The sequence below is a fragment of the Arachis stenosperma genome, chromosome 4 (assembly GCF_014773155.1).
Source record: "Arachis stenosperma cultivar V10309 chromosome 4, arast.V10309.gnm1.PFL2, whole genome shotgun sequence".
Classification (NCBI taxonomy): domain Eukaryota; kingdom Viridiplantae; phylum Streptophyta; class Magnoliopsida; order Fabales; family Fabaceae; genus Arachis; species Arachis stenosperma.
In genome coordinates, this window is record NC_080380.1 from 78,909,260 (window position 1) to 78,923,527 (window position 14,268).

General features: G+C 42.1%; 1 non-coding gene across 1 annotated transcript; it reads left to right on the forward strand.

The window, feature by feature from the left end:
* The first annotated feature begins 13,601 nt into the window (after positions 1 to 13,601).
* Positions 13,602 to 13,709, forward strand: LOC130978106 (small nucleolar RNA R71). The gene has a single exon (XR_009085769.1). It is a non-coding gene; the product is annotated as a small nucleolar RNA R71 (small nucleolar RNA).
* Positions 13,710 to 14,268: the final 559 nt, after the last annotated feature.

Sequence of the window (14,268 nt, forward strand, 5' to 3'; positions counted from 1 at the left end):
TGGTATAATCAGTGACCACACATCATCTCTTCTCATGAGCAATTAACCAAGGAATTGGCTATTGATCAAGATTTGAGAGATTGAATTGCAAGAAATTATAATTCAATTAATTAAGATTGCCAAGGAGATCAACGAGTGCATTGATTGAGGAAGAGATGAAAATGAACTTGATCCGGAGAATTACAACATCTCCTGCGCCCAATGAACTCCCCAATTCTGATCTCACCCATTCTCTTTAATTTCTGCGTTTACTTTCATGAGCAAACACCCCATTCCCATTTACAATTCTGCAATTTACTTTCAGTCATTTACTTTCAGCCCTTTAATTCTAGCATTTACTTTTTCTGTCATTTACATTCCCGCCATTTTATTTTCTGCAAATCTCAACCCAAATTCTGAATTCGCTCAACTAGAACATTCTTCTAATTAAAGTTGCTTGATCAATCAATCCCTGTGGGATTCGACCTCACTCTATTGTGAGTTTTTACTTGACGACAAATTCGGTACACTTGCCGAAGGAAATTTGTTGAGAGATAGCTTCCACCTGCATCAAGTTTATGGCGCCGTTGCCAGGGATTGATTGTGCATCAACAATGATTAAATTAGGAGATCACTAGATTGAGCATTTTTTGTTTGTTGATTTAATTTTCTGTTTGAGTAATTTACTTTCTGTCTTAGTTAACTTCTTCCATTCCCCCTCTATTCTTTTGTGTTCTTTGTTATTTACCATTCATTTTGCTAACCTACTAACTGTTTGATATATTACACCACTCACAACTAACAGTAATTCTGACAGCAATACTATCTGCACATATTGTTACTTGCTTGTACTTGTTGGTTGTATGACAGGGAGAAGAAGCGGGGCTTCAACTTCCTTCGATTCTGAACCAGAGAGGACCCTCCTTAGATTAAGGAGGGAAGCAAGAGAAAAACGTGCAATCGGTGCTAAAGAGGAGGAGGAACACTTAGAACTAAACAAGGAAGGCAACATGGAAAACCAACATGAAGAAGAGGCTAATAACCATGGGGGAGGAGGTAGAGCAAATCATGCTGGGGAGGATAGAAGAGTCTTAGGATCCTATATCAATCCTAATCCTGGAAACTGTGGGAGCATCATTCAGAAGCCCACCATACATGCCAACAATTTCGAGCTAAAACCTCAGCTCATCACTCTTGTGCAGAATAATTGCTCATTTGGAGGAGGTGCTCAAGAAGATCCGAATCAACACTTGACCACCTTTTTGAGGATTTGTGACACAGTGAAGTCCAATAGAGTCCACCAGGATGTCTATAGGCTGCTCTTGTTCCTTTTTTCACTCAGGGACAAGGCATTCAAATGGCTTGAATCCTTCCCAAAAGAAAGCCTGACAAATTGGGAGGAGGTGGTGAATAAGTTTTTGGCAAGGTTTTACCCCCCTCAAAGGATTAATAGGCTGAGAACTGAAGTGCAGACGTTCAGACAGCAAGATGGGGAGACACTTTATGAAGCTTGGGAAAGGTTCAAAGACCTAACAAGGAGATGCCCACCAGAGATGTTCAATGAGTGGGTCCAACTTCACATCTTCTATGAAGGTCTTTCCTATGAGTCAAAGAAGGCTGTGGATCATTCATCAGGAGGCTCTTTGAACAAGAAGAAAACCATTGAAGAAGCCATAGATGTCATCAAAACAGTTGCTGAGAATGACTACTTCTATGCCTCTGAAAGAAGTAACACTAGAGGAGTAATGGAGCTGAACCACATGGATGCACTGTTAGCTCAAAACAAGATGATCACCAAGCAGCTAGCTGACCTCACCAAGAAGATGGAGAGGAACCAAGTGGCAGCCATCACCACTTCACCAATAACCCAAGAAGGAATGGATGAAGAGGCAGAGGGTAATCTTGAGCAAGCCAACTACATTGGGAATTCACCTAGACAGAACCATGATCCATACTCCAAAACTTACAACTCTGGATGGAGGAACCACCCAAACTTTGGGTGGGGGAATTAGCAAGATCAAAGCCAAGACCAGAGACGTTACAACTCCAACAACAATGCAGCTCATCAACAATTCACACAGAGGACATATCAACATCCCCACAACAACACTTCTTCACACCCATATCAAAACCAAAACAACACCTCTACTCCCAATCCACCATCATTTGATGACAAGCTCTCTAAGATTGAAACCTTACTTGAAGGAATATGCCAAGAGATTCAAGAAAACAAGGTGTTCAAAGAGGAGGTGCAAGCCAATATTAAGAACCAGGGAGAGACCATCAAGAAGCTGGAATTCCAAGTGGGATGCTTAGCTGAGAAGATTCCCAAACCTACTGATGGCTTCCCAAGTGATACGGAGTAAAACCCAAGAGGAGAAGCAAAGAAAGTAAGATGGGAAGATTGCAAAATGATCACTACAAGTGATCAAGAGGATGAAGACAAGCAAAGCAAACTCTCCCAACAGCCTGAAGACAACTCAACAGAGGAGGAGGATAGAGATCACCAAGAACCAGAAATCTCATAACAAGAGTTGCTTAAGCTCTATGCACCATTTCTCCAACTGCTCAATGGTGCTGTGGGGAAGAGAATATACTCAAGGTTCTTAGACTTGTTTGCATCTCTGCATGTGAACATACCATTCATCAAGGCCATCCAACAAATGCCTGCATTCATCAAGTATATGAAGGAACTTCTCCCCAGGAAAAGCTCACTCAAAGGAGGGCAAACTATAGTGTTGAACAGGGAATGTAGTGCCCTTATTCAACCTGAGTTGCCTGCAAAAAGAAAAGACCCAGGGAGTTTTCACATCCCCTGTGCCATAGGAGAAACAATGTTCGATAGAGCACTCTGTGATTTAGGGGCAAGCATCAACTTATTGCCATTATCCTTGGTAAAAAGGCTGCAAATCAATGAGATAATGCCCACAGATGTGGTCATCAGACTGGCTGACAAGACTCAAAAGCAAGCAATAGGAGTGGTTTAAAATGTGTTGCTAAAGGTTGGGAAATACTTTCTCCCAACAGACTTTGTCATCCTGGACATGGAAGAGAGTCACACTCACCCAATCATATTGGGAAGACCCTTCCTAGCTACAGCCAGAGCACTCATAGATGTGGAGCAAGGAGAGCTAATATTGAGGATCCATGATGAACGACTCAGCTTTAATATCTTCAAATTCTCACAAGAAGCAGACCAAGAGCACAAGGAACCAAGCAAAGATCATAATGAGATGTTGAAGGAGGAAGCAAGTACTGAAGCACACCCAACCTATCTGGAGACCCCTTTGGTTGATAAACAAGGGAAACAGCAACCACCACAGTTCAAGGAAAAGTTGGAAGAACCTAAACCTCTAGAGGGATGTGAAGACAACATCAAAACCCCCTTAGAGGAAGAAGTCATCAAGAGCAAGGCAATATCAAAAGACACAAGGAAGAAGGTACCAAGGAGGTGGAGGAATAAAAAGATCCCTACGGAAGACTTTTCTCCAGGGGATAGAGTGATCTCAGCTTACTTCCCAGATATCCCCCCTAATCTCCCTACTGTACCATCTCAGTTACCTAAGGTCTTCACAATCAATAGAGTTCTTTTCCTGGAACATGTAGAGATCATTGATACAACCAATGGATACAAGTCCACAGCAAGAGGGGAGGACTTCAAGCATTACCAACCACCCTGATGAGGGAGAAACGTCAAGCTAGTAATGCTAAAGAAGCGCTTCAAGGGAGGCAACCCATGTTTTATATGCTTTTAGAAGATAGTGAATAAGTCAACATTTATGAATTCCAACCCAAACTTGACAAACACTTGGTGAAAACCTATAGTGAGGAACAAGTTTGGTGTTCAAAGCAAACCAAGATGCATGCTAGTCTTGGGAGCTTTGAACAAAACTTTTCATCACAATGCTCTAAACTAAGTTTGGTGTCACCCCAAGGTGCCACCAATGTGCAGATAAGGACACACAGTTAGTTAGTTAGTTGGAGTTCATAAATGAACAATCTAATCTTTTCTTTTCTTTGCCATAAAGTTTCAATTTTCTTTGGTTTGATGTTATTCTCACCTTTCTTATTTTGTCTTTATAGGGAAAAGAAAAGGAGCATTGATGGGGATTGATTGGACAATTAAATAGGGGAGGTTCGGCCACTTCATGAAGAGAACTACACACTTGTCTCAAGAAGGAACGCATGGGGAAACGTTGCCATGCAACATTGAAGAAAGGAGACCCTTGAAGACCGAACCATTCACTCTCATTAAGTGATGATCCTTGTCCTTCCTTCATGCACAACCCCAACCGTCTATCAAGCAACCATTCTTGCAATCCACACCTTCCGTTATCTCATGATCTCCCAATATAAGGGAACCTTAATGCAGCCTCACTCCTCACATTTAAATCCCCACTCTCCACACTTCATACTTTTGACGTGCTAAACCCCTTCATCACAATTTGTCCTAGCCAACCCATTCTTCACCTATCCGTATCCTCAAATCACCTCAAAACAGTAACTCAATTTCATGGCATCATCAAGCTCAAAGAGGCAAAAGAGAAAGGAACCCATGGAGAGTGTTCCATTCGATGAGAAGAGATTCAAAACTGCCTTTCATGAACGTGAATTTGAGTGGATAAAGGTCAGAAAGATATTGCCAGAATTAATCTTCCAAATCAATGTAAATGAGTCACCACAGATTCGGGAGAAAATCGAAGAGAAAGGGTGGCAATTGTTCACAAGTCCAGAGGGGAAGATTAATGGAAACCTTATCAAAGAATTCTATGCAAATGTAGTGAGAGAAGACAAGACCAAGGCCCCAACCTTCAAAAGCTATGTGAGAGGAAAGGAGGTGGACTTCAGCCCAAATGCCATAACAAGAGCTCTTCACCTGAAATCACCTCATTTTGATGAGGCCAGCTATCAGGAAAGGATAAGTAAAAGCCCTGACAATGATGAGCTCACAGAGATAGTGACGGACATTTGTGTTATAGCAACTGATTGGGAGAGGTACGCAGATGGGAGACCTAAGTTCATCAAGAGGGGAGACCTTAGCCCTGAAGCCAAGGGGTGGTTTGAACTCGTAAGGAGGTCCATTCTACCAGCTGCAAATAATTCAGAGGTAAACATCAATCGAGCTACTATGGTGCATTGCTTAGTACAGGGTGGGGAGATCAATGTGCATGAACTCATCGCTGAGGGAATTCAAGATTCAGCTGAGAAGGCTGATTCAGGTGCCAGGCTCTGGTACCCTAGCACCATTCTCAGGTTATGCAACAAGGCCAAGGTAGTATTTGAGGACAGCAATCCAGACTGGGTGAACCCAGGGAGGCCAGTTACACTCGAGCGATTGGTCTATACCACACCTGCTCAGCAACAAAGAAGGCCACATATAGGAAAGCAAAAAGCCAAGGAAGGAACTCATCAAGAGGAATATCATCAGGAAGAATATCAACAAGAAGAGCATCATGACCCAGCCAACCTAAATATGACTCACCTTCTAAGAGCCATTGAGGATTTGGGAATGAGACATATGGAGGGATAAGAGCAAATACTTCACATTCAGTCCAACTGGATGAGACAACAAGAAGAGTGGCAGAAACAACACATGGAGCAGCAACAGGAGCAATACTCCCAACTCACTCAAGCCATCCACCAAGTTACTGAGAGGCAAGAGCGTCAAGATAAACGCCTTCAAGAACTCAACCAGCGGCAACTAGCTCAAATGAAATCATTCAATGAGTTCAATGTGCTGAATGAAGGAAGGCAGTTACATAGGGAGGAGTTCAACGTAAACACTCAGGCCAGGTTGAACTACATGTCCAGCAATATGCATCATCTACATTATGCCATTCCCACATATGATGAGGTCCAAAAAGGGTTTGTTGAACAAGAAGAAAGGAAGGTGAAACAGCAGAAGGACACAATAAAGAAGAAGATGGAAGATGCTGGCTTCTGGAAGAAACTGCTTGGGAAAGGCAAAGGAAGTGGGAGCACAAGCACTCAAGAAAAACACCAAGAGGACAAGCAAGAAGGAGAGCATGGGCAACCACATGAGTAAAAGGTGGTGGAGCTCCTTCTTTGGTCTCTCTTTTTCCATTTTGAAATAAGGAAGATCTTGTATGAAATAGAACATGCTTCCATACTAGTTAAACAACTTTCAATTATGCAATTTAAGTTTTCTGTTGAAAAAGTCTATGCTTGCTAGTCTTTATGTTACTGCATCATACCATTACTTATTGTATGCTTGTCTTTTGAATCAAATGAAAAAGAGAATGTTTATGTTTCAAAAGACCAGAGTGGAGTTCATAATATGGAAGTGCATTCATTAGTCTTTAGTGTGATCATAAGTTAGCTAAGTTGGTTCAACCATAAGGTGGGGATGACAACTATCTGGCCTGAATACTATACTTTGAATATACCCATGAGACTAAGTAAATAACAAGATCCTAATAAGAGAAAGGGAAGGAAACTTTAAAGTGAAAAACAAAAGAAAAAGAGTAAGCAATAAGGCTAGGCACCAATGGTTTTAATCTTGAGGCATGTGTCTGTGGTGTTCCTGTGTGAGGGATTTACTTGGATGAATAAGCTCTTAGGGGTGCCTTATCACTTGGTAACTTGGGTTAACTAACTCGGGATTATCAGCTGAAAGTCCACTATCAAGAGTAACCCTCACTACAGAGCATTTAGTAACCCAAAGAGGGGCTGGACACCAAGGTCTCAAGAAGGAAAATAAATGAACCAGATGCCTGTGGTGTGTATGTTTGGGGGAGAGACTTGAGGGAGTAAGTCCTTAGGGGTGTCTAAACACCTAGCACCTTGAACCAACTGGTTCGGGAGTGTTGGCTGAAAGCTTATCTTAAAGAGTTGCCCCCTTACAGAGCACTTAGCTTGAAGAACACAAATAAGCCCTGGAATGACAATAAAGGGATCAATAAAAGTCTCATGGAATGTAAGCAAAGTCAGTGTTTTAGGACATGATAAAGGTCTGAAAGCCAGTAATGGAATGAACCTAAGTTGCTATGCATGGAACCACCATAAAATCAGTGACATGACTTCCACAAGAATGACTCATTTCTCTTGGCAATCCATTCATCATTCTCTTGTTCCAGTACTTGCTTAGGGACAAGCAAGCTTTAAGTTTGGTGTTGTGATGCCAGGGCATCTTGGCCAGTTTCACTGACCTTTTCTTTACTGTTTTTAGGGTAGTTTCATGTATTTCCTTAGGAAATAAGCTAGTTTTGGGTAGATATTCACTTATACCTTGATTCAAGCATACATTGTGCATTTTACATGATTTCATGAGGATTTTGCATGAGTTTGGTGACAAATTGTATGTTGCATTACCCATGACTTGGACTAGAACTTTGATGCACTCTATTGCTTGATTTCAGGACCAAAGGAAGCAAGGAAGAACCACTTAGCAGTCACGTTAATCTAATTAACGTGGCCACTAACGTGGAATGGGAGGTAACTTGCAAAGTTAATGAGAAAAGTGATTTCCAACAACGCTCTCGAAGCCATCATTGCCCACGTTAAGAGTCACGTTAACTAAGTTAACGTGAACTCTAACGTGAAGAAGGGGACTTTGAGCCAACGTTAGTGACACTTAACATTATCACTAACGTTGGCCTATGATCATAAGTGGCCACGTTAGAGTCCACGTTAACTTAGTTAACGTGGCCTCTAACGTTAAAAGGGGGAAGGAAGCCAACGTTAGTGACACTCAACATTGTCACTAACGTTGGCCTAAGGTGAAATGTACCACGTTAACTCCCACGTTAACTTGGTTAACGTGGGAGCTAATGTAAGAGGCAAAGGAGGTCGACAACGTTAGTGACACCCAACATTGTCACTAACGTTGGAAGCACCCACAAAACCCCCAAGGAGCCACGTTAACTTCCGCGTTAACTTAGTTAACGTGGAAGCTAACGTTGATGAGTGAAAGATGAGCCAACGTTAGTGACACTCAACATTGTCACTAACGTTGGGGATGGCTAAGAATGGCCACGTTAGAAGCCACGTTAACCTAGTTAACGTGGACTCTAACATGAGACATAGGGGCACATTGGAACGTTAGTGACAATGTTGAGTGTCACTAACGTTCTCAAAGGTTGGCAAGGCCACGTTAGAAGCCACGTTAACCTAGTTAACTTGGACTCTAACGTGAGACATAGGGGCACATTGGAACGTTAGTGACAATGTTGAGTGTCACTAACGTTCTCGAAGGTTGGCAAGGCCACGTTAGAAGCCACGTTAATGGTGCGCGAAATTGTGAACAATACTTTTTCACAACTCAAATAATCCCCGGTAATGGCTCCAAGAACTTGGTGGCTCAATACCATGGCATTACACAACTTCGCACAACTAACCAGCAAGTGCACTGGGTCGTCCAAGTAATAAACCTTACGTGAGTAAGGGTCGATCCCACGGAGATTGTTAGTATTGAAGCAAGCTATGGTCATCTTGTAAATCTTAGTCAGGCAAACTCAGATGTATATGGTGATGAACGAAAATGACATAAAAGATAAGGATAGAGATACTTATGTATATCATTGGTGTAAGAGCTTCAGACAAGTGTGTGAAGATGCCTTCCCTTCCGTCTCTCTGCTTTCCTAATGCCTTCATCCAACCCTTCTTACTCCTTTCCATGGCAAGCTCGTGTAGGGTCTCACTGTTGTCAGCAGCTACCTCCCATCCGCGCAGTGAAAGCTAATGCACACACTCTGTCACAGTGCTGCCAATCACCGGTTTGGTTCCCTCCCCTACCGGAATAGAATAACTCTTTTGCGTCTGTCACTAACGCCCAGTAGGTTACAGGTTTGAAGCACGTCACAGTCATTCAATCATTGAATCCTACTCAGAATACCACAGACAAGGTTAGACCTTCTGGATTCTCTTGAATGCTGCCATCAGTTCTTGCCTATACCACGAAGACTCTGATCTCACGGAATGGCTGGCTCGTTTGTCAGGCGAGCACTCGGTTGTCAGGCGATCAACCATGCATCGTGCAATCAGAAATCCAAGAGATATTCACTAAGCCTCAAATGCTTGTAGAACAAGAGTGGTTGTCAGTCACCTTATTCATAGGTGAGAATGATGATGAGTGTCAATCATCACCTTCATCAAGTTGAAGAACAAGTGATATCTTGGTAAAAGAACAAGCGGAATTGAATGGAAGAACTATAGTAATTGCATTAATACTCGAGGTACAGCAGAGCTCCACACCTTAATCTATGGTGTGTAGAAACTCCACCGTTGAAAATACATAAGAACAAGGTCTAGGCATGGCCGTGAGGCCAGCCCTCCAATGATCTAAGAACTAGATGTCCGAAGATTCCTAGATGTCAAATACAATAGTAAAAGGTCCTACTTATAGAAACTAGTAGCCTAAGGTGTACAAAGATGAGTAAATGACATAAAAATCCACTTCCGGGCCCACTTGGTGTGTGCTTGGGCTGAGCAATGAAGCATTTTTCGTGTAGAGACTCTTCCTGGCGTTTAACTCCAGCTTTTATGCCAGTTTGGGCGTTTAACTCCCAGTTAGGTGCCAGTTCCGGCGTTTAACGCTGGGAATTCTGAGGGTGACTTTGAACGCCGGTTTGGGCCATCAAATCTTTGGCAAAGTATGGACTATTATATATTGCTGGAAAGCCCAGGATGTCTACTTTCCAACGCCGTTGAGAGCGCGCCAATTGGGCTTCTGTAGCTCCAGAAAATCCACTTCGAGTGCAGGGAGGTCAGAATCCAACAGCATCTGCAGTCCTTTTCAGTCTCTGAATCAGATTTTTGCTCAGGTCCCTCAATTTCAGCCAGAAAATACCTGAAATCACAGAAAAACACACAAACTCATAGTAAAGTCCAGAAAAGTGAATTTTAATTAAAAACTAATAAAAATATAATAAAAACTAAACTAAAACTACTAAAAACATACTAAAAACAATGCCAAAAAGCATACAAATTATCCGCTCATCACAACACCAAACTTAAATTGTTGCTTGTCCCCAAGCAACTGAAAATCAAATAAGATAAAAAGAAGAGAATATACTATAGACTCCAAACTATCAATGAAACATAGCTCCAAATTAGATGAGCGGGACTAGTAGCTTTTTGCCTCCAAACAGTTTTGGCATCTCACTTTATCCTCTGAGGTTCAGAATGATTGGCATCTATAAGAACTCAGAACTCAGATAGTGTTATTGATTCTCCTAGTTAAGTATGATGATTCTTGAACATAGCTAGTGTATGAGTCTTGGCTGTGGCCCAAAGCACTCTGTCTTCCAGTATTACCACCGGATACATACATGCCACAGACACATAATTGGGTGAACCTTTTCAGATTGTGACTCAGCTTTGCTAAAGTCCCCAATTAGAGGTGTCCAGGGTTCTTAAGCACACTCTTTTTGCCTTGGATCACAACTTTATTTCTTTCTTTTTCTTTCTTTTTCTCTTTCTCCCTTTTTTCGTTTTTCTCCTTCTTTTTCTCCCTTTTTTTTTTGGATTCACTGCTTTTTCTTGCTTCAAGAATCATTTTTATGATTTTTCAGATCCTCAGTAACATGTCTCCTTTTTCATCATTCTTTCAAGAGCCAACAATTTTAACATTCATGAACCACAAATTCAAAAGACATATGCACTGTTCAAGCATACATTCAGAGAACAAAAGTGTTGCCACCACATCAAACTAATTAAGCTAGTTTTAAAGATGAATTTGAAATCCTGTACTTCTTGTTCTTTTGTGATAAAAACAGTTTTCATTTAAGAAAGGTGATGGATTCATATTCACAGCTTTAAGGCATGGACACTAAGACACTAATGATCATAAGACACAAACATGGATAAACAGAAAGCACTAAAATTCGAAAAACAGAAAAATAAAGAACAAGGAGATTAAAGAACGGGTCCACCTTAGTGATGGCGGCTCTTTCTTTCTCTTGAAGATCCTATGGAGTGCTTGAGCTCCTCAATGTCTCTTCCTTGTCTTTGTTGCTCCTCTCTCATGATCCTTTGATCTTCTCCAATTTCATGGAGGAGGATGGCATGTTCTTGGTGCTCCACCCTTAGTTGTCCCATGTTGGAACTTAATTTTCCTAGGGAGGTGTTAATTTGTTCCCAGTAGTCTTGTGGAGGAAAGTGCATCCCTTGAGGTATCTTAGGGATCTCTTGTTTGCTCCATCCTTTTCTTAGTGATGGGCTTGAGGTCATGCCTTCTCAGTTGAACCGGCTTTGGATGCCATAAATGGTTATGGAAAAACAAAAAGCAATGCTTTTACCACACCAAACTTAAAAGGTTTGCTCGTCCTCGAGCAAAAGAAGAAAGAAGAGAGTAGAAGAAGAAGAAATGGGGGAGAGGGAGATGGCTTTGTGGTTCGGCCAAAAAGGGGGAGAAGTGGTGGTTTATGAAGGATGGATGTGAGTGGTGAAGAGAAAGAGATGTTGAGGTGATTGGTGAATGGGTGAAGAAGAAGAGAGAGAGTGGTAGGGATCCTGTGGGGTCCACAGATCCTGAGGTGTCAAGGAAAAGTCATCCCTGCACCAAATGGCATCAAAATCCACGTTTTGAGCCATTTCTGGCGTTAAACGCCGGGCTGGTGCCCATTTCTGGCGTTTAACGCCAGGTTCTAGCCCTTTTCTGGCGTTTAACGCCAGTCTGGTGCCCCTTTCTGGCGTTAAACGCCCAGAATGGTGCCAGACTGGGCGTTAAACGCCCAACTGCTAGCCTCACTGGCGTTTAAACGCCAGTGAGTTCTTCCTCCAGGGTGTGCTGTTTTTCTTCCTGTTTTTCATTCTGTTTTTGCTTTTTCAATGGATTTTGTGACTTCTTATGATCATCAACCTACAAAAAAGATAAAATAACAAAAGGAAATAGTTAATTATAAAACATTGGGTTGCCTCCCAACAAGCGCTTCTTTAATGTCATTAGCTTGACAGAGGACTCTCATGGAGCCTCAGAAATACTCAGAACCGTGTTGGAACCTCCCAACACCAAACTTAGAGTTTGAATGTGGGGGTTCAACACCAAACTTAGAGTTTGGTTGTGGCCTCCCAACACCAAACTTAGAGTTTGACTGTGGGGGCTCTGCTTGGCTCTGTTTTGAGAGAAGCTCTTCAAGCTTCCTCTCCATGATGATAGAGGGATGTCCTTGGGCCTTAAACACCAAGGATTCTTCATTCACTTGAATGATCAACTCTCCTCTATCAACATCAATCACAGCCTTTGCTGTGGCTAGGAAGGGTCTGCCAAGGATGATGGATTCATCCATGCACTTCCCAGTCTCTAGGACTATGAAGTCAGTAGGGATGTAATGGTCTTCAATCTTCACCAAAACATTCTCTACAAGTCCATGAGCTTGTTTTCTTGAATTGTCTGCCATCTCTAATGAGATTCTTGCAGCTTGCACCTCAAAGATCCCTAATTTCTCCATTACAGAGAGGGGCATGAGGTTTACACTTGACCCTAAGTCACACAAGGCCTTCTTGAAGGTCATGGTGCCTATGGTACAAGGTATAAAAAACTTCCCAGGATCCTGCCTCTTTTGAGGCAGTTTCTGCCTAGACAAGTCATCCAGTTCTTTGGTTAGCAAAGGTGGTTCATCCTCCCAAGTCTCATTTCCAAATAACTTGTCATTTAGCTTCATGATTGCTTCAAGGTATTTAGCAACTTGCTCTTCAGTGACATACTCATCCTCTTCAGAGGAAGAATACTCATCAGAGCTCATGAATGGCAGAAGTAAGTCCAATGGAATCTCTATGGTCTCATTTTGAGCCTCAGATTCCCATTGTTCCTCGTTGAGGAACTCAGAGGAGATTGGTGCACGCCCATTGGGGTCTTCCTCAATGGCGTCCTCCTCCTCTCTTTCCTCTCCATATTCGGCCATGTCTATGGCTTTGCACTCTCCTTTTGGATTTTCTTCTGTATTGCTTGGGAGAGTACTAGGAGGGAGTTCATTAATTTTCTTACTCAGCTGACCCACTTGTCCTTCCAAATTCCTAATGGAGGACCTTGTTTCAGTCATGAAACTTTGAGTGGTCTTTATTAGATCAGAGACCATTGTTGCTAAGTCAGAAGTACTCTGCTTAGAACTCTCTGTCTGTTGCTGAGAAGATGATGGAAAAGGCTTGCCATTGCTAAACCTGTTTCTTCCACCATTATTGTTATTGAAACCTTGTTGAGGTCTCTCTTGATTCTTCCATGAGAAATTGGGGTGATTTCTCCATGAAGAATTATAGGTGTTTCCATAGGGTTCTCCTAGGTAATTCACCTCTTCCATTGAAGAGTTCTCAGGATCATAGGCTTCTTCCTCAGATGAAGCATCCTTAGTACTGCTTGGTGCATTTTGCATTCCAGACAGACTTTGAGAAATCAAATTGACTTGTTGAGTCAATATTTTATTCTGAGCCAATATGGCATTCAGAGTATCAATCTCAAGAACTCCTTTCTTCTGATTAGTCCCATTGTTTACAGGATTCCTTTCAGAAGTGTACATGAATTGGTTATTTGCAACCATTTCAATTAGTTCTTGAGCCTCTGTAGGCGTCTTCTTCAAGTGAAGAGATCCTCCAGCAGAGCTATCCAAAGACATCTTGGATAGTTCAGAGAGACCATCATAGAAAATACCTATGATGCTCCATTCAGAAAGCATGTCTGAGGGACATTTTCTGACTAATTGTTTGTATCTTTCCCAAGCTTCATAGAGGGATTCTCCATCCTTCTGTCTGAAGGTTTGGACTTCCACTCTAAGCTTACTCCATCTTTGTGGTGGAAAGAACTTTGCCAAGAAGGCATTGACTAGCTTTTCCCAAGAGTCCAGGCTTTCCTTAGGTTGAGAGTCCAACCATGTCCTAGCTCTGTCTCTTACAGCAAAAGGGAATAGCATCAGTCTATAGACCTCAGGGTCAACCCCATTAGTCTTGACTGTGTCACAGATTTGCAAGAACTCAGCTAAAAACTGATGAGGATCTTCCATTGGAAGTCCATGGAACTTGCAATTCTGTTGCATTAGAGAAACTAATTGAGGCTTTAGCTCAAAGTTGTTTGCTCCAATGGCAGGGATAGAGATGCTTCTCCCATAGAAGTTGGGAGTAGGTGCAGTAAAGTCACCCAGCACCTTCCTTGCATTGTTGGCATTGTTGTTGTTTTCGGCTGCCATGTCTTCTTCTTCTTTGAAGAATTCGGTCAGGTCCTCTCAGGTTCAGGGTCAGCTTCAACAAGAATGCCTTTGTCTTTGTTCCTACTTATATGAAAGAGAAGAGAACAAGAAAGTATGGAATCCTCTATGTCACAGTATAGAGATTCCTTTAGGT